The sequence below is a fragment of the Lissotriton helveticus genome, chromosome 1_1 (assembly GCF_964261635.1).
Source record: "Lissotriton helveticus chromosome 1_1, aLisHel1.1, whole genome shotgun sequence".
In the NCBI taxonomy this organism is placed as follows: Eukaryota; Metazoa; Chordata; class Amphibia; order Caudata; family Salamandridae; genus Lissotriton; species Lissotriton helveticus.
In genome coordinates, this window is record NC_136057.1 from 174,628,101 (window position 1) to 174,649,053 (window position 20,953).

Genomic DNA, 20,953 nt, shown 5'->3' on the forward strand with positions numbered 1-20,953 from the left:
GTAGGGAGAAGTATGCTGGGGTGGGCTCTATGGACCCCTGCCTGCCTAGCCCTAGCGTAAGTTCTCCAAAGGAGACGTCCTCGACCAGTCAAGAAAATTAATAGACTGAAATCAGTGCTGCCGGGCCGCCATGTTTACTCTGAGTTTGCTCACTACTCCTCTAGCAAGGGAACTTCTTCATGGAACGCGTGCTCCTCGTGGGCGCCTTGTTCCGCCTCAAGTCCAATGGGCAAGGGGCCCCTAAGGAAAGACCAAAATATGGCTGAAACCTTCAGTTTGGGCCACCATTTTCCTTCTCAAACTGGGCACATCCTCGTGGGAAAATGAGAGTCGTGGCTGAACCATACTCTGCGTGGGCACCATGTTCTCTCTCCAGTCTGGTGGGCAGGGGCTGGCTCAGTGCAATATGTCTTCCTCGGGGAGTGGCCAGTGGCATCTGTAGGGAGAAGCCATTTAATTTCACTAGTTCACCGTCTGCTGCTGGTCCTTAAAATTACCCCGGAAGCACTTCCTGCTGCAGCGTCTGCAGAGTCACTGAGGGAGCATAGGCCATTGAGGCCGCCGTTTTTCCTTGAAAGACTGAGGGGTTACCAAGGCCACCCCCAGTGTCGCACCAATGGGCCTTCCTTAGAGCGTGGCTGAAGGTATATTCTCCTCATATGATGACTTAACAACCCGACTCTGACCTCTGGCAATTATCGCCGATTTAGTGGCCGTTTTCGGCCGCTAAGCGGCGATAATTATATTACCCTATTAACAAGCTGTTGCTAACTGATGTTAGCGACAGCTTTTAGGCGATAGTGAGCGGTTTGGTGCCCGCTTTGCATGTCAGCAATGATTATCGCTAATGACATGCAAAGTGGGCGTATCCAACCAGTTAGCGGCTGAAAGCAGTCGCTAATGTCGCTATCGCCTATTAGCAAGGCAGGCGTAGCGTTGGAAATATTCACGCTAAGCGTGAATATCTCCAAATACTAACACCTGCCCAGACCAGTTCTTAGCCATGTTATCCAATGGGAGGTGGATAACATGGCTAAGAGCATTTCGTCGCTAATGCGTGAATATCACGCATTTCGCCACTATCGCTGGATATTTTAGCACAATGGAGAAAAACGTTGCTAATAGCATGTTTTCTCCGCTAACATATCCAGCGATAAAAAAATCATCGCTAAGCCTATTTAGCGATAAATATCGATACTTGTTGGTAATATCCCCGGAATTCTCTGCAAGTGGTACAGATGCCAATCTGCGGCTCCCTGCCCACAGATGGAGCCAGACTGGGAACTGGGGGATTTGCTAACCATCACTGCCCTAGTGGAACTCTTGAAGGGCTGGGTCAGAGTCAGCAACAACCGGCCTTTCGTCGGCACAGACCGGCCAGGGAGCATGTCCCAGCCCGCCTCTGCTACGCACGTGCGGGGGCCCTCGAGAATTGAAGAAAGCGCCCCCTCCCTCGATCCCAGGTTTCTTGCCCCCGGGGCCCAGGCGGCTCCCTCTCTGCAGAGCCGGTTTCAAACAAAGGTCTCTTTATTAAGATGTCGACATTTATGAGAATTCAAACCAGTGCGCAGTAAAAAGGCAGCCGGCCAGGAGGCGGGCCCGGAGGGTGACGTCAGACTGTATTCTTTCCCAATATTGGCCCACCGAGCTGCACAAATGTGATTGTTGGACGCCTTTGAGCCTGGTCCATGTCGGACTGAAAAAGGCCCATTTACATAGGGTGACCAGAATTTTAAAGCCAAAAACCCAAAAACCAGGACATTTCACAAAAATCAAAGGACTAAAATTTTACTTCAAGCGATGAGAGCGCTCCTCAGCAGAGAATTACAGAACAGGCAGTAAGAACATACATAAAATGCAATTTTTAAACCCAGGAGCTTGCCTTTTAATTAAATTGCTTTCTTGGAACAACTGCTAACTATCCCTGCTTTGTAAAACAAACAACACCTCACGACCCGCTTTAAAAACAGGGACATGAGCTACATTTCTTGAAATTTGCTGGGACAGTTGGTTAAAAACGGGGACTGTCCTGGCAAAACGGGCTCGCCTGGTCAGCCTACATTTACAGGAAGCTGTTTTAAGATGAAGACAATATTGGGAGCTTTAATTCAGTCGGCGTTGGTGAATCTGAGCACAACTGCGTCTCTCTGAACATTGTGGGACGCCTTTGGCAAAACGGGGAGGGCTGTGACACCTGAAAAGAAACTCCCCCGTGGCGTTTTACGCCTTTATAAAGTTTTAGGACACTTTATCGAGTTCGTTGCAATTTACAGCCAAACAAGAAATTTGGGGCATCTCTGGCTCACGAGACATCCGTCCCACCTGCTTTATTCCATCATATTGCTTACGTCACTACGACCCCCATAACATTATTCCTGACACACATTCTGAGCACCCCTGTCTCTCCCACCCCCAACACCCAACATCATACTGCGACTTCTTACTTCTCTGACTCGCATCTTCCAGACTGTTCTGTTGACCATACTCCAGTGCTTCTGAGGGCGGAGTGACGACCACTTTGTCAGGTATTGCGACCTTTACTCCTGCAACTACTCTCAGATGGTTGCAAAAGAAAATGCCACTCAAGTCAAGCTATCCTGGTTGAGAAGGGGTGAAACCCCGAAACCGGTCCTAGGATGCTTGTTTCCAGTCCATGGAGGACCTGGCCTGCAGGTCGGGCTGGACTGTTCCCATTGGCCGAAAGGGTCAAGACTGATTTGCATATGGCTGGGTCCAAACTGGAATAGCATGGTGAGCAAAAAAATGATAGAATTAGTCCCAGATTGTACTGGGGTGAATGTATGACATTGTTCTGCATTCTGTCCATCAACTGTTCTTTTTGCACTCTCAGATGGTGGCCACTTTACTCCACAGCCCTCTGCTCCAGTACCCTATCCTACCACCTTCCCTAAGAGCCTCGACTCGGTTTGTGACGCCATCCCACGAGACTCCCCTTGGATTCTGGCTTAGCTACCTCTCCCTACTGAGTCTTTCTCCACCCTTGTCACGTGGCCCCGAAATCCACAAGTCTGTCCGCGAGAACAACAAGCATTGGCAACGCCACTAGGTCTGGCTTTGAAAGAATGTTGTATGGTATTGTGAAGCATTACAAGTAAATAGAATCGGGATGACTATATATTTGTGCAGATGCAAAGACCGGTAGAATCTTTAACTTTGTAAAGTTGCCCGACGGCTCAACTTTATATCTTGGGCCAGCATACATAATAAAACCCTTTCAAAACTAGCGGAGATCAGCACTGGGACGGACCTCAAATAACTGGAGTCGTATCTGGAAAGTCGATCCTCTCCTATGTGCGCAGTATCAGTCACATACCTTTGCCCACTCTTGGGGGTATCTTGAAGTTCTTTCTTCTTCTTTCGCCCTGAAGATGTCCCATTCTGGGACGAAACGCGACGGCTGTACTGTGTTCTATTTTTCTAATGAAATAAAGAGATCTAACCAAGGAACCTCTACTTCCGTGACTTATTGGAATCTGGACTTCATACTGATCCTTATTGAGCTATATGTTGTGGTGCACCTGTGCTTTTTTGTTTAATAGACCGGTAGAATACTATAGGTCTAGGTTTAAAAGTCTAGTAACGTATGGACTGTCAATCCAGAGCTAAAATCCATGTAGGTCAGCGATGGCTCGTGTAGGTAAGAGCGGTGAGGCCGGCTGGGGTAGGGGGTTTCGATGGATGGTGACGAGGGAAAATTAAATAAATATTACATTTTCCCTTGTCATCGTCCATCGGAATTACCCCCCTCTCCCCCAGCCAGCCCCACCTCTCTTCCATGCACGGGCCACTGATGTAGGTTAATGACTCCAATCTGTGCTGCTGCCAGACCAAAACAACATAAATTATCTAGTTATCCGAGACACTTTAATAGCATTTCAATGTCATGTGTGTGCCCTGCAAGTTCAACCTCAGGCAGCTGGATAAATTAAAAAAAGGATCACAGATGCGTGCAGGGCAAGCACTTGTTTGTGGAAGCACACAACGTCTGCCCAATCAAAACTTGTACTCCTTCCTCCCAACATGTGGGCGGAGCCAGAGCCCTTCTCTAGTGATGCTCACATAATTGTCTGGCAACAGCTGTGCTGCCAAGTTAGATCAGGGAAACCTCTCTCTTTTGCACAGTTTATTTCTGGTCTGGATTGCTTATAGTTCACCCTCATTTTCACGTTTCGAAAAGTAAAAGTGTTAGCCAGAATAAGAGTATTTAGAGTGAAAAAGGGATAGTCTGAGATCTTGCAGAGGCGATGTCTTTTTTAGACTAACATGTTTCACCACATGGTGCTAGTTTTTAACATGCTAATTTCTGCTTTTGTTTCCATAAACACGTGGGTGTTTAGATTTACAAGCCCCTCCTAGTATGTGTGGTTTATTCATGAACCCGTCTGCCTGAAATTTTCAAGGCTCTGCCTGGTTTGCCTTCACACTCTACAGCTTTTGGGACAGTCAATATTTCGACCAATTTGGCACAAAAGCGTGCGCAGGTGAGGAATGTGCCATAGAAGCATAATAGGAAGCACTTTATACAAGTGACACAAACATACATTTGAGGCCGCTACAATGGCCTCCTAAACAGTACTAACTTTTTCACTAGATCATCAGTGATTTTACATCTTCTGACGCTAAATAATTCTTACCCCCAAGATGCCAGTGGGTGAATGGGCTTAGGAATATATTCGTACATTCATTGGTATATTCAAGCCAGTCTTCCGAAATGAATAAGATGCCTCAGCAGGAGGGGAGGGCGGGTGTGAAACAGTTGGGCAACAAACAGCAACACCGAGTGCAGGGAGACATACATGAGGGAGACGGCTCAAAAACACATGCACTCAAATGGAGAGATTCACACTAAAGAAAAAATAGTGGCAGAAAAGTAAGTAGTGGAAGCAGCGATGCCAGCCAATCAAAGTGAGTGTAAAGAGGCCATGGGAGGGACAAACACAAGACTACAAGCTGGGACACGAATAAGAAGCATGCAAATAAGAGTGACAAGAAAAGCAATGGGCGGGCTCTTAGCCTCTCGAAGTTCTTGGTAAGGCATAATGGGGCAGATTTATGAAGGCCTTGCGCCGCCGGTGCGTCACTTTATTTGACGCAACGGCGGCGCAAACAATGCGCCCTATTTACAACGTGACGCATCTAGGAGATGCGTCACGTTGTAAAGCCCTGCGCCATAGGAGGCGTTCCTGCGCAGGGGGGGGGGCGTTCCGGGGCAGGTGCGCCTCGCAAAAGTGGCTGAGTGAAATCTATAAGATTTCACTCAGTCACTTTCAGGACAATGCTGCGCCAAAACCCTGCGCCTGCTTGAAGCAGGCGTAGGTCTTGACGCAGCATTGTGGAGATGGGGCACCCCCGAGCCTTGCTGGAGCTGCATCGCGCTTGCGACGCAGCTCCAGCAATGCGCCACCTTTACGGCACAGATGCGTCACGCATCTGTGCCGTTTTTGCCCCATGGTGCGCCGCATTGTAAATGTGGCGCACCATGGGTGGCGGAGCAGCGGCGCAGGATGACTGGCGCATCCCTGGGGATGCGCCAGTCATCATAAATCTGCCCCATAATGTTTTGCAACAGACATGTGGGGCTAATAAGGTATGTATTAAAGAGGGGGAGGATTGGGGCAGCCGAAAGAACACTAGGGGGGGGGGGGCTTGTGGGGGGCATGGAAGGACCCATTACAGGAGCAAAGGCAGCTATAACGGTCATTTCACAGCTCGCTGAAACTGCAGACTTTCATCCGTACTCTGCTAACAACCAAAAAGCCATCATGAGCCTTCGTTTTACTATATATCGACATCAACACCTACAAACTATCTTTTCCCAAAATAGGCATACGTGAGACTCATCTTTTCTTTTCTTTATCAATAAATAGTATTTCTATATGTTAGAAAATGTGGTTGTACTGAAACAGACATAGAATCGTCCTACCACGAATCGCATAAAATGACAGTTCTTGTTCTCAAAAAACGTTGACAATATTGTTTACTCCGATAAGTAATAGAAAAGGCAAGAATTAAAAGGTGGGAACAAATAAAAGGTACATTTCCTTCCATCTGAGACACATGAAGTGAAGCTGGAATGAGCTACAAATGGCCAGAGTACTTAAGCAAACAAAACATTTATATCTTTTTCTCTTTCCATTACCTTTATCTTTGGTTCTGTCCCTCTTCCTTCCACTCCAATAAACTTTGCTTTACAACACTCTTTTTCACTTAACTCTTACTTCCTTTTTTCTCTCATCTTTCTTTACTATTTCATTTGTCTTGAATTTTATTGAACAGGAAATTAGCTGCCTGCCATCATAGCGTTTTACAGTAAATAACAATCAATTGATATAAAGGCAACATTCCCACGCCAGCATTTCAAGTAGAGCAATCACAACACTCTAGTTAGTCAAAACATAGCCAGAAAATCTGTATCTACATTTTCGAAGCAGGCAACAGAGCACCAGCACTCCTCAGCAGCAAGCAGGTACTCTGGGGACAGGGGGCCCTGCTTTCTAGAATCGACAGCAGAAGTTGCAGGAAGCTCGGTACCCTCTAAAACGGGGTTGGAGTGATGAGATTAGCAAGATGTCTTACTCGCCATTGATGTGCTCCCCCGCTGCTGATCAGAAATCTTCAGAGCCAGGGCCTGGTGTCCCGAGGAACCAAGGACTGCAGCCCCAGGCACCAGACATGTTCGGTCTCCATTTTCAGATTTAAATTATCAACGGTTCCTCATTCATGGGAAATATTTCACAACCAATTGAGCCCGTTATACAGATTGATGACACACCCAGCTTCCCTAAATACTCCAATTTTAGTGTGCAGCTGACATGTTTTGTGGTTGGTTGGAAATCCCTGGCAATGTGATTTTATACAGTGACAGACAAATCACTCTGCCAGGAATCCAGCCACTCACAGCAGGAGATGCAGAAGCCCCAAGCATCCTAGCACGTCGGCCATCTTGTGTACTCTGCCCGGTCTGGGTCACTCAGCCATTTAGTAACCTAAGTGGAGTCCGGGCCATTCAGCCATTTTTCAACCTCTGTGGAGTTTGGACCAGTCAGCCATTTTGTTACCTCTGTGGAGTCTGGGCCATTCAACCATTTTGCAGCCTCTGTGGAGTCTGGGCCAGTCTGCCATTTTGCAGCCTCTGTGGAGTCTGGGCCAGTCTGCCATTTTGCAGCCTCTGTGGAGTCTGGGCCAGTCTGCCATTTTGCAGCCTCTGTGGAGTTTGGACCAGTAAGACATTTTGTTACCTCTGGAGTCTGGGCCATTCAGCCATTTTGCAACCTCTGTGGAGTCTGGGCCATTCAGCCATTTTGTAACCTCTGTGGAGTGTCAGCGCGTCGGACATCTTGTAAAGTCTGTCAGACATGGGTCGGATGGGCCACCATGTAAATTCTGTTAGCTCAATACCTGGATCATATTTAGGTCCAATTCTCAAACTTTATCGTTCTCAGTGTTTGCAGCATAGTAATAAAAGTGTTGGGTTAAGGTAGTTTGCATCCATGAAATTATAAAACTGTTCCTGAGCACCAAATATGAAGCACTAGGATACCAACATACCCGGATCATCGCCGGGGCGCTTCCTAGTCCGATGGCGTGGCAGGAGCGCCCTCTTTACCCATCCACCGCTTCTTGTGCGCTCACCCTGTTGAAAAACAGGACAGGAACAATTTCAGAATTTGGTAAAGTCATAATCATCTTTATAGAGAAACATCATCCCCTACAAAGACACACTTAAGAGGTTCAACTGCGCAATTTACACTGGGAACAAGCCTTGGCAAAACCAAAGGAATAGTTTACATTTTGAGCCCGGACTGAAATTTTAAAACAATCCAAAAACAATGACTTCCTTTTTACAATGCATCACTCAGGTAAAACATTGAATGTGCGACAATTCCGTGTCCCTGGAGGATGTGAAACAGTTCCTCTTGCATTAGAATGAAAGTACTCAACAGAAGGGAGAAGGTTACACCTAAGAGCCAATAGTGTCAGAGGAGAGAGAAATGCTCCTCTGGGCGGATCCAATTGCACTGTATGTGCATTTTAAAGTATTAGTGACAATTGGTCCAGCAGACAACTGACCCAAAGGCACAAAAAAGGTGACAATCGAAAAGGAAAGTCAAAGGAACAAGTAGGCTTTGCATAGGGAAGGGAAGAAGAGATTCCATGCACCCATGATACGATGAAAGCAAGCCGCTTCCCCTGGGGTTGCACTTGGGATAGCGTTTTCCCCCAATGCACTGTATGAATTCATCAGAAGGGGTTCCAAGACCATAGCTACTGCCCCTAGCGTATCGGCCGGGCTGCAAATACTTCTTATAAATGGTCCCCATTCCAAACTGCCTGCACTGCATCGCAAGGAGGGGCGCAGTCCATCTACAGAAGGTACGGGGGTTCCAACAAGACCATCATCTGTCCATGGAGGGGTACCCAAAGAAGGAGGGAGGAGAGAGAAGGAAGACTGGCAGGGCCAAGTGTCAACGTTCAAGATGTCTGATACTGCATCCAAGCAGAAGGGGAGACCACCTATTCAGGACAATGAGGGGAGGGAGTGGGCAGTCGTACAAGTATAGAGGTGCGAGAGCCATTGAAAGCTCAAGCCAGACTCAATTATGAGGCCTGGCTCTGGTTTAGCTGGACATCCTGCTGGAATCTCAAGCCCATAACGAGCAGAACTTTCATGTGGCTTCTGCTTCCCTCCCTCCACCTCACACACCCTGGGTGTGGCGTTATTGCCAGATTTGTAGACTTTAGACCTGGGGGAGCAGGTTCCATGCTCGGCGTCCGCTCAACACCCTCTGATTTTGGGCAAATCACTTAATTTCCCCATCCGTGTAAGCAATGAATGGTGGTCTTTGTGTAATGTAGCGGAAGCTTATGTAAAGTGCTCCAATGCCTTCGGGTCGAGTTCACACTATATGAAAACTGTCAAAATGTGCACAAAGAGACACAAACCAAGCCTTAACACTAGGAATGTTGCTCTGTAATAATCTGGACCAGTACAGGATCTACATGACAATTGGCTTGCCTCTTAGTTCACTAATGGCTCATGTTTAAAAACCACCACTTTTAAGAAAAGTACTTCTCAGTTTAGTGCTATAATCGGACCAGGGCCGGACTGGCCGCAGCAGGCACCGGGTGTTTCCTGGTGGGCCGCCAGGTTGCGGACTGGTTTTGGGCAACTGGGGGGCCATTTTTGTTACCAGGGGCCAGCAATATCGCCCCCCTGTGATAATATCGGCGGAAACCGGCCGTAGCAAACAGTTCGGCACCACCCCCCTTCCCCTGGGGGTTGGCCGAGCAGTATGTCAGGGCCGGTTTTGGTTCCCAGTCCGGCCCTCAATGTGACTTATTAATGTCAAAGCTTCCACATCATAAAGTGATATCCGGTCGATAATTACATAGCAAACATTTTCAGCGCTCGGCTAGTTCATGGGCTCTAAAACCCGAGCCAGCCTCTCGGCTACGCTCTTCCTCGGCTCACCCTGTTAGTTTGTTGGCTCGCCCATCTATATACAATAACATCCCTACTCCAAGAAGGAGTACTCAAAGGGTGTGAGAAAGGAGGGAGCGAGGAGCGGTGGATAGTTTGTAGACAGACGGCCTGATTTAGATCTCGGCGGACGGGTTACTCGTCACATCAGTGACGGATATCCTGTCCGCGGACAAAACATAAATCCCAATACCATGGGCTATAATGGGAGTTATATTTCGGTGGACAGGATATCCGTCATTGTTGTGATGGAGTAACCGATCCGCCGAGATCTAAAGCAGACAGAGTTTCCTGGTCCAAACCGGAACCGCATCCACTACATGGCCAGCAGGCGGGAGTTCCCGGCACCCCGTTCTTCCTGTGCAGCTGAAGACATCTTATAGCGCATGTATCTGTAGACAGTGATTGCAGAGAAGGAAGGGAGAGAGGTGCCCGACCCACAAGAGTCAAAGCTCCGGATTTCTGTTCAGGGCCACTGGAATTATGAGATTCTGCAGCTGCAGCTTTTAGCATAAATTGGCATTTACTGCATCTGCTACATATTCCATCAACTGCTGCATAATCTGCAGATTTTAACAAAAAAAATGGTTTCTAGCCCAAGGGATCAAAAGTTACTAAAAACATTGCAAAATATGTTTGCTCGCAGTGGAAGGCCTTTTGCAAAGGTCAACTACTTATCTTTAATTTACTCATTTCTGTATTTGGTTGTTAGACTGGTACTAATGAGGTGAACTCTTTCTCCAGAAATTCTCATGTGTAAAAATTGCAACAATAATGAAGTAATACTATTAAAAAAATGTGCAGCATTATGCTGCATAATTTAACTTTTCTTGCTGCATAATTTACTCAACTCAGCTGCATAATTTGATGCTAACCTGCCACATAATTCCAGTGACCCTGCTTATGATACTGCAGACCAAGAAGAAGGGGTCCCCCCTGATTGGGAGAGCATGAGACCAAGGTGGCCCAAAACTGCTACTTCAGAGGTTCCCCAAAAAAAGGAGAGAGGAGAGGCGGAGGACTGTGCAAAGGGCCCAAGTCAGTGTCCTAATTATGTAATAGTGGAATGACCTGGTATTCCCCAGGGCCTGGGCTTTTAATATAAGTAGATACAGCTGTGATTCTGCCGTATATATTAATTAATCCTTATATCTCTTGGTGGCGAGAATTAAAGATGTCCTTTTCTTATCAATTAATAACAGCAAAGTACACACCAACTTCAGGTTTTTCAGTTTCAGAGAAACAGAACTTGTTTCAAACATCACATGAGATACTTATATTAGCAAGGTCGGTGTCCAAAAAGGTAAGTGCAGCTGCACCGGGCTCGTAGAAGGTGAATGAAGATGTGCTCATATAGGTACAAAACAGATACGAAAAACCGCCTGGTTATGGCGGTTACAATGGAGAATTATATATGGCAAGCAGACCAATATATAGTTTTGCCCACTCATACATCAAAACAAGCATGCATTTTAAAATGTTAGTGTCGATGTTTTTGCCAGGAGAAGGATGATGTAATGAAAGCTGGAGCCAAATGTATCAAAGAGTTGCGCCCCGTTGCGGCATGGAATGGGGTGCAGGGGCGGCGCAGCTCTTAAGTTAGAATTGTCAAGCCACGTGAGGCTATCTTGCGTGGTCCTGCATGGCTTGATAGATCTAGAGTAAAATGGTTTCCTTGCATTACTCTGCCACAGGGATGTGTTCCGTGGGTGGAGTGTGGTTGTTCCCACGCATCCACCCATGGAGTTTTGCACTTTCCCAGATTTACCATTACTGGTATTCCTGGGAATGCATCAAAATGCTACGCATCCCCAGGGGAGGCATAACGAGGAAATACACCTTTATTTCCTTGGTCTATATGTGCTGTCTTCTGTAGCACACATAGAAATAGCCTCAGGGGATTGCTTTTGTGCAGCAAAATGCCCCTTCCTGTACAAAAAAAATCCTGCATGCAAAGCAGACATCCTTGCACCATGGTTCAAAGATGCCTGCGTTGAGATAGGCAGCACATTATGTTACAGCAATTAAATGATCGGAATGCACTGTATATTGTAAATTACGTCACATTACTGCCCTTTCCCAACCACGCAGTGCAGCAAGGTGGCTTCCTGTGCTGCGTGATATTTTTTGATAAATGTGCCCCGGAGGCCAGCTAAAGGTGCTTTGGCCCCACTCTGTAGGGGCCCCAACACTACAAAACCATCACCCAGGCTGATCTCTAACTGCCCCAGATATGTTACAAATATCAGGGATGAAAAAACTCCACCATACTCCTGCGCGTGCGAATCTTTAATGGTGTACGACGAGCAACACATTAGTAAGGGGATGGTGAACTAGAGAGTGCAGGACACATTGTATTACTAAAGGGAAACTGCACTGGTGAGCCAAAGCCAGCACATTATAAAAAGGGATAGTGCACTAGCATGTGCAAACCTCACAGTGCATTGCCATAAAAATACTAGAGCAGGCTATTCCATACTCACAGCCTTACCGAAGACATGCTGCACTGAACTGTGCCAACGGTGGTTTAGTAACTCTAGAAGGTATCACCAATGTATCTGTGTGCACCATACAGATGAGACGTGGAAATCAAGGCAGGACTGACTTAACACTTCATCCTTCTGAGGGGGAAGATCTGAGGACTATTGAGTTGGGTTGAAAAACACCACCGGCAGATTTACAAACTCCTTGCAACATATTTGCGCAGCCGTTGTGTCACTTCTGTGATGCAACAGCGGCGTAAACCATGTGCCACGTTGCGACTTATTTACAACATGACGCATCTAGGCAGATGCGTCACGTTGTAAAGCATTGCGCCACAAGAAGCCACCGTCAGGTTTCATGTGGGCGTTCTGTCGCAGGGTGGGCATTCCGTCGCAGGAAGGTCCCGTAAAACGGACTCAGTGAAATCTACAAGATTTCACGGAGTCAATTTTACGACGACGCGGATTCAGACCCTTATGTCGTAAGGAGTGACGCACCACGTTAAGTATGGGCGGCCCCTGTGCATTGCTGGAGTTGCGTTGCGCTTGCGAAGCGACTCCAGCAATACGGCACAAGATGCAACGCGCATCTTCCCATCCTTGCGCCACGGTGGGCCGCATTGTAAATGCGACGCATCTGTGGTTGTGCATGGGGAAAATTGTGTGACGCGTCTGTTCTGGCGCATCCTTGCTGATTTGCAGAGATGCGCCAGACATTGTAAATATGCCCCCACATACGTACAGAAGTACGAGGAGATTAAAACGTTGCAAAAAGTGATGAATAAAACAAACAAGCTACACAAAGCACATCACTGAACCCACAGCATTGCCACAGGACATCTGCATTATAGCGCCACCCAACACACCGAACTGCTCCTGTGCTATAAGCGCTTTAGAACCGCACACAGCCCGTCATCTTCCACTGGAGCGAGGCCTGGTCTGCGCACTGTGTAGGCAAAAAGTTCGGGTGCCTCAAAACCATGGGACGAGGGAAAGGGGGAGGAATGCGGCAAAAGCGAAAATTTATGTCAATCGTTTTTGTGACAACGAATCATGTGCACGAAAAATACAAACATCATACGGAGCAGCAGCCCTTGAATTTACACGCTGTGAACTTTGCTAGCTGAGCCCACGAAAAGCACAAACAGAAGAAAAACACGGAACACCACAGCACTTAACTGGGATTTACATAAAATTATGTTTACGTTAAAAATGTCCGCGCCTGCTCAAAGCATAGGTTATCTCCCCTGCTGACAAAATGCAGCAGCTACCTTCACCCTTACGGGAGGGTGGGTTCTTACAGGATATAGAACACTCACCAGTGACCAAACATCCCAGTAACCAACATCTGTCACCACAGCATCAGACCACTCACCAGGGATCAAAGAGACCAGAAACTCACATCTTGCACCACAGCATCAGATCACTCACCAGTGACCAAATACACCAGTAACCAACATCTGTCACCACAGCATCAGACCACTCACCAGTGATCAAACACACGAGCAACCGACATCTGTCACCACAGCATCAGACCACTCACCAGTGATGAAACACACGAGCAACCGACATCTGTCACCAGAGCATCAGACCACTCCAGTGATGAAACACACGAGCAACCGACATCTGTCACTACAGCATCAGACCACTCACCAGTGATCAAACACACGAGCAACCAACATCTTAACCAGCAGCATCAGAAGACTCACCAGTGATCAAACACACGAGCAACCGACATCTGTCATCACGAGCAACCGACATGTCACCACAGCATCAGACCACGCACCAGTGATCAAACACACCAATAACGAACATCTGTTACCACAGCATCAGACCACTCACCAGTGATCAAAAACACCAATAACCAACATTTGTCACCACAGCATCAGACCACTCACCAGTGATCAAACACCCCAGTAACCGACATCTCACACCACAGCATCAGACCTCTCACCAGTGATCAAACACACCAATAACCGACATCTATCACCACAGCATCAGACCACTCACCAGTGAACAAACACCCAGGCAATCACCACAGCATTAGACCACTCACCAGTGATCAAACACACGAGCAACCGACATCTGTCCCCACAGCATCAGACCACTCACCAGTGATCAAACACACAAGCAACCGACATCTGTCACCACAGCATCAGACCACTCCAGTGATCAAACACGAGCAACCGACATCTGTCACTACAGCATCAGACCACTCACCAGTGATCAAACACACGAGCAACCGACATCTTAACCAGCAGTATCAGAAGACTCACCAGTGATCAAACACACGAGCAACCGACATCTGTCACCACACCATCAGACCACTCACCAGTGAACAAACACCCCAGCAACCAACATCTGCCACCACAGCATCAGACCACTCACCAGTGAACAAACACCCCAGCAACCAACATCTGCCCCTGCAGCATCAGACCACTCACCAGCGAACAAACACCCCAGCAATCACCACAGCATCAGACCACTCACCAGTGAGCAGCATCCCAGCAACCATCTGTCACCACAGCATCAGACCACTCACCAGTGAACAAACAGTAACCAACAAACACACGAGCAACAGACATCTCACCCAACAGCATCAGACCCCATCAAGCTCACAACCACCTTCCCCTTCTCACCAGAGAGCATGCTGCCAGCCCACATTTCATCACACCTCACCATTACACACTACACCTTGCAACTACACAAAACAGTTGTAAAAATCAGGAAGCACAGGAAGCCCACCCACATAGCATAGCATCTTAATGAACAATATTCTCAGATGCTTGCAATAAGCAATTTTAACATGCTTAACAGCATATAACTAATTCACATTAATGAGCTTTTACAATGAGATAGTTAGGTAATGAGAGATCTGATGATTTTGGGGTCCCCCCTAACCGAGGGGGAGCACCAAGCAGATGCCTTGAACACAAAGAGCATAAACAAAAAGCACATTTTGTTGAACTTCAGTGGTGATCCCATCATTTTAGGACCACCCCAAGCACAGTTATTGGCAAAAAACAATCCCAAACTAAGGCCCTGCAAAGCATTATGGGACAAGATTAGCAGTGGCAGTGAATAATATAGTAACCAATATCAAATTAATTCTACAAAGAGCTGCAGTTCCACTGGTCATCCCTAGATGTCCCTCACAAGTCAAATGCAAAGCATTGAAATAATTCTTACATCAAGCTGCAGTTCCACTGGTCGTCCCTAGATGTCCCTCACGAGTCAAATGCAAAACCATTGAAACCCTTTCATCAAGCATTTGCATTTGACTCGTGAGGGACATCTAGGGACGACCAGTGGAACTGCAGCTCTTTGTAGAATTATTTTGATATCGTGTACTATATAATATTCACTGCCCACTGCTAATTTCATCCCATAATGCTTTGCAGGGCCTTTGGTTGGGAATTTTTTTTTGCCAATAACTGTGTTTGGGTTTGTCCTAAGAGGATGGGACCACAACTAAATCGTTCAATAAGATGTGCTTTTTTGTTTTTAAGGCATCTGTTTAGTACTCCCCCTAGGTTAGGGTGGATCCCCAAATCATCACATCTCTCACTGCTTACCAATTTCTCAGTTCCACTATTGTGAAAGTAATATATGCAATTTAGCAAATAAAGATAGAAAAGCCTATTATTTCATATCTGGTCATGAACAGGAAGCTTTTTGCAATTATTTTGCAAATTCAGCACGGTACAGACAAATACATGGCAAATCCAAAACTCCACATGGCAAATCCAAAACTCCACCTCATCGTACAGGTAACCAGTAAAGATGTTATACTTTCATATAGGGATATCAAGTCATTATAGGCTCATCCTCAATGTATGTACAGCACAGCATGCTTTGTACTGAGTAAAGTCACTACGAACTCATGCCCAGTTAAAATCCATACAGCACGCAATGCTCGTACTGATTAAAGTCATTACAAACTCATTTGTATTAGTATCTGTACAACACAGCATGCTTAGTACTGAGTAAAGTCATTACAAACTCATTTGAATCAGTATCTGTACAATACAACATGCTTAGTACTGAGTAAGGTCATTACAAACTCATTTGTATTAGTATCTTTACAACATAACATGCTTAGTACTGAGTAAAGTCATTACAAACTCATTCGTATTAGTATCTGTACAATACAACATGCTTAGTACTGAGTAAAGTCATTACAAACTCATTCGAATCAGTATCTGTACAATACAACATGCTTAGTACTGAGTAAGGTAATTACAAACTCATTCGAATCAGTATCTGTACAAGACAACATGCTTAGTACTGAGTAAGGTAATTACAAACTCAATTGCATTAGTATCTGTACAATACAACATGCTTAGTACCGAGTAGTCACTACAAACTTGTGCCCAATTAATATCCATACAGCACGCAATGTTTAGTACTGAGTAAAGTCATTACAAACTCATTCGTATCAGTATCTGTACAATACAACATGCTTAGTACTGAGTAGTCACTACAAACTCGTGCCCAATTAATATCCATACAGCACGCAATGTTTAGTACTGAGTAAAGTCATTACAAACTCATTCGTATCAGTATCTGTACAATACAACATGCTTAGTACTGAGTAAAGTCATTACAGACTCATTCTCATTAGTATCCATACGACACACAATGCTTAGTACAGAGTAAAGTCATAAGAAACTCATTTGGATTAGGATCTGTACAATACAACACGCTTAGTACTGAGTAGTCACTACGAACTTGTGCCCAGTTAATATACATACAGCTAGCAAAGCTTAGTACTGAGTAAAGTAATTACAAACTAATTTGTATTAGAATCTGTACAATACAACATGCTTAGTATTCAGTAAAGTCGTTACAAACTCATTTTCATTAGTATCTGTACAGCATGTTGTAATAAAGTCATTACAAACTTGTGTACAGTTCCTATCCGTACAACACAACATGCCAAGTACTGAGTAAAGTCATTACAAACTCATTCTCATTAGTATCCGTACAACACAACATGGTCAGTGCTGAGTAAAGTCCTAACAAACTTGCGCTCCGTTAATATCCGAACACTGTGGCTAGCTCACTACAGAGTAAAGTGTTTACTAACTGATCCTCAGTAATATCCGTGCACAAAAATATATTGGGAACTGTGTGTGGGGAGTTGCCAGAAGTCAAATATTTAAATACAAAATACTGTAAGTAAGCACATACTCAATCAATTTCAAATTATTTTGAATTTGTTGCCATTCTTAATCCTCTTAACAAAAATCAGCACTCATTGAATAACAGGATTCTCAGTTCATTGTTTTTCCTCTGTGTCCAAATAATAGATTTCACTCCAGACACCTTAATTAAGTCAGGTTCATCATCCTCAAACAGACAGCATGTAACAGCCGACACGTTTCGCTGTGATCTTGCCGCTTCTTCAGGGCCAACAAAAAACCCAAACTGAGTCTGTGAAGAAATAAATCACTGGTAAAGCCAACTCTACGAGATCCTCGTATGAAATCCATGCATCATTCTAGAGAGACCCAAAATTAATGACAAAGTCTCAGAGTTCCCGTTTGTACCCTTTTGACAGCATCATCATATTCCCAGAAAAACCGGCATTAGTTTCATATGGAGCCTCCAAAGTACTGAGGGAGTTATATATCGAATTTCAAATCCAAAACTCATGCTATCGATCACTCATCACATAACTGAAGAGCCAGAATGAGATCACAGCGAAACGCGTGTCGGCTGCTGCAGACTCTCTGCTCCAAGATAAGAAACTAAACTTAATTAAGCTGTCTGGAGTGAACTATATTATTTGTAAACAATGGAAAAGTAATGGACTGAGAATCAGGTTATTCAATTCATTTTGATTTTTGGAAAAAGAGAATCAATTATGACAGCAAATACAAAATAATCTGCAATTCATTTATGAGGATATGCTTGCTTGCTGGAATTATATATTGAAGTATTTGACTTCTTCTTTGTCAAACTACTAATATTAGTAATTCACCAGAATGAAGTTCAAAATAGCTTGTCTGGAAGGTTTGTGAAGGCAGAAGAGACTGTTGAGGTACGCTGGGCCAGTGTTGTGTACTGAATTGAAAGTGTGGGTGGGGAGTTTGAATTGTGCTTGTTTGTGAATGGGGATTCCCTGGAGCTCCTTCAGATGCGAGTGCGGTGTCGGAGATTGAAAGTGATACTGCACGAGTTCTGAATGGCCAGCAGCCTTCTGGTGAGTTTTTTGTTGGCCGTGGCACACAGGGAGCTACCACATTCTAGCTTGCTTGTGACCGGGGTTTGCGTAAAGGTTTTCCGGGGGCGTGAGTGCGGCATGGGAGATTGAAAGTGATACTGCGCGATTTCATGGTGAGCCCAGGACCCCGAGTGGAACGGTATGCCCGGACGTGGGTCCCGTGCTCTCCATGCCACTGGAATCAAGCTATCTTGGCTGAAGAGGGGTGAAACCCCGAAACCGGTCCTAGGTTGCTTGTTACTAGTCCATGGAGGACCTGGCTTGGCAGTTTGGGCTGGAATGCTCCCATGCGGCACAGGGTCAAGACTCATTTGCATATGGCTGGGTTCAAACTGGAATGGCATGGTGAATAAAAAAACGATGGATTTAGGCCCAGATCTCTGTACTGGGGTGAATGTATGACTTTGTTCTACATTCTGTCCATCAACTGTTGTTTTTGCATTTGTACCATTGCTCAAGAGTATTAGGACTGCATGTTGTCACAGGATAATGAAGTGTGTATGATCACCCTGTGGTGTTATGACTGCGTGCTGCCACGGAATAATGAAGCGTGTACCATCGTCCTGTAGAGTTATGACTGTGTGCTGTCACGAAATAATGAAGCGTGTACCATCGTCCCATAGGGTTATGACTGCGTGCTGTCACGGATTAATGAAGAGTGTACCATCGTCCTGCAGAGTTATGACTGTGTGCTGTCATGGAATAATGAAGCATGTACCATCGTCCCATAGGGTTATGACTGCGTGCTGTCACGGAATAATGAAGCGAGTACCATCGTCCTGTAGAATTATGACTGCGTGCGGTCACAGGATAATGGAGTGTGTACCATCGCCCTGTAGAGTTATAGAGTAGAGTTATAAGATGTGTGCAATCCATTGCTATTGTGTGTTGCTTATCTAGATTAATGAAATGTGATTTGTAAAACGTGTACTACTGCATTGTGCATTACTGCACTCTATTACAGATTTATTACCATGTGAAGTGTTGCTGGAATTACTTACTTGTAATCTTCATTACTCCGAGTACTAGTCTTCCTCGTTCCAGAAATTACGTTATGGGTTTTGCCTCCTTGTATGCACAGATTTTACCAATCCTCTCAACAGCTGTATATTGTTAGGGCGGTCGTCCTGACTCCGCCCCTTCCTGTCTGGGATAAACGGGGATCCGCTGTAATTTCCTCCTGTTCTTTTTCTGTCTCAAACATGCAGCATTGCCTGCTTCAAGCACAAGGAAATTAACTATTTTTAATATGTACAAATGTATGGTCCCCGCTGCTCCGGCCAGAGCAGGTTTCCAAAAATATTGTTAATTCTGTATTTAAATAAAGTAAATATGCATGTCTTCCACGTGTTCAGACAATACTTTAGGAAGTGTTTGCTTCTTACTGGATGTAAGAGTTTTTTGTGGCCATAGCATAGGTAAACTTTGTACAGGCAACGAGGCAACGCTCATGATGTAAACAGACACGGAGGTAAAGCATGTGTGCAGTTTATAGCTATTACCAGGGCACAAGTCCTAAAAAAAGAAGTGAGGGGTCGCTGACGTCACAACAGGAAGTGGCGTCACGAAAGGTGGCTTGCACCATCAGACTCATTGCCTCCCCTCCCTCACCCCTTAGATGCGATTGCATCAGAGAAGCCAGCGCGTGAGCAGCGTCCTGTGAGCTCTGATCTCGCCCCAGAGAGGCCAAAGAGTGAATGTGTGGCTCCAATTGCTCCAGTTATCGAGCCCTCGGGAAAATAAGTGGGGGGACGCCGTCCACCCGTGTGGTACCCGGACTCGAGCCCTGGCTATTACTAAAACAACTTGACGTTTACCGAGTGTGCGGTCACAAGTACACAAATTCTGGCACTTACACACTGGTCTACGTTCTCCTGGGAACTCAAAGTTCAGAGATGACGTCATGCCAGGTACTACGTCACCCTAAAGTCTAGCACAGTTTACATCAAGGCTTTAAGTGGGATAAAAAAAAAAGTGTGTGAACCCTGATGGGGGCATGGCCAATATAATTAATGGTGTGGCTTAAATATGTAAATAGAAATTCTCCTTGAGTGACCCTCTCCCCATATTATTATTATTATTTATTATTATTATTATTACATTTACATAGAATCACAACTGCAACTGGCATACGTGATTCTTGTCTCGTGCACCTTGTAGAGAGGCCAAGGATTGGATGACCATGTCTTCTGAACAGAACACTCCACAGCAGATTGGCAGTCGGGAAAAAATGCGCAAAATAGTATAAAGTTATTTGCTTTTTGTATATTTTCAACTAGTTAATGCTCATAGGAAGAGATACAACCCCTACCATAGGTTGTAATAATAGATAGAATTGTCTATCTCAAATTATAAGTACCAATTCTCAATCTGAGCAACACTAATAAGTAACACGTGTCCAAATTAATAATGATCTTTTCCAGAAATTGTGGAATCCATATCTTCTTTATTTATTCCAATCCAATTTTATAGTTCAATCCAATCCATGGGTACACATCATAAGGGTTTCTTCAACATTACAAATAACCAACAGACTTTGCCAACACGTGTTTCGTCTGGCTCCTCAGCCAATGACTTTGTCAGGGCTAAAAGTAAACAGAATGGATCCTTAATTCACATAAATGTAAGTGATTTCATAATCTGACAAAAAGAAAAAATAACCTACATGAGCAACCTACAGGTAAAGATAGAAAACCGTGAAGCATTAAAGAGAAAAGTCATAAACCCAAAGTAATACAC

At 45.3% G+C, this 20,953-nt stretch overlaps 1 long non-coding RNA gene across 1 annotated transcript in view; it reads right to left on the bottom strand.

Moving 5' to 3' along the window:
• Positions 1-20,953, bottom strand: part of LOC144768444 (uncharacterized) — a 74,907-nt gene that overhangs the window by 12,803 nt on the left and 41,151 nt on the right. Inside the window, exon 2 of the long non-coding RNA XR_013598547.1 lies at positions 7,570-7,654. This is a non-coding gene — a long non-coding RNA (uncharacterized LOC144768444). The remainder of the gene's footprint in view (positions 1-7,569; positions 7,655-20,953) is intronic.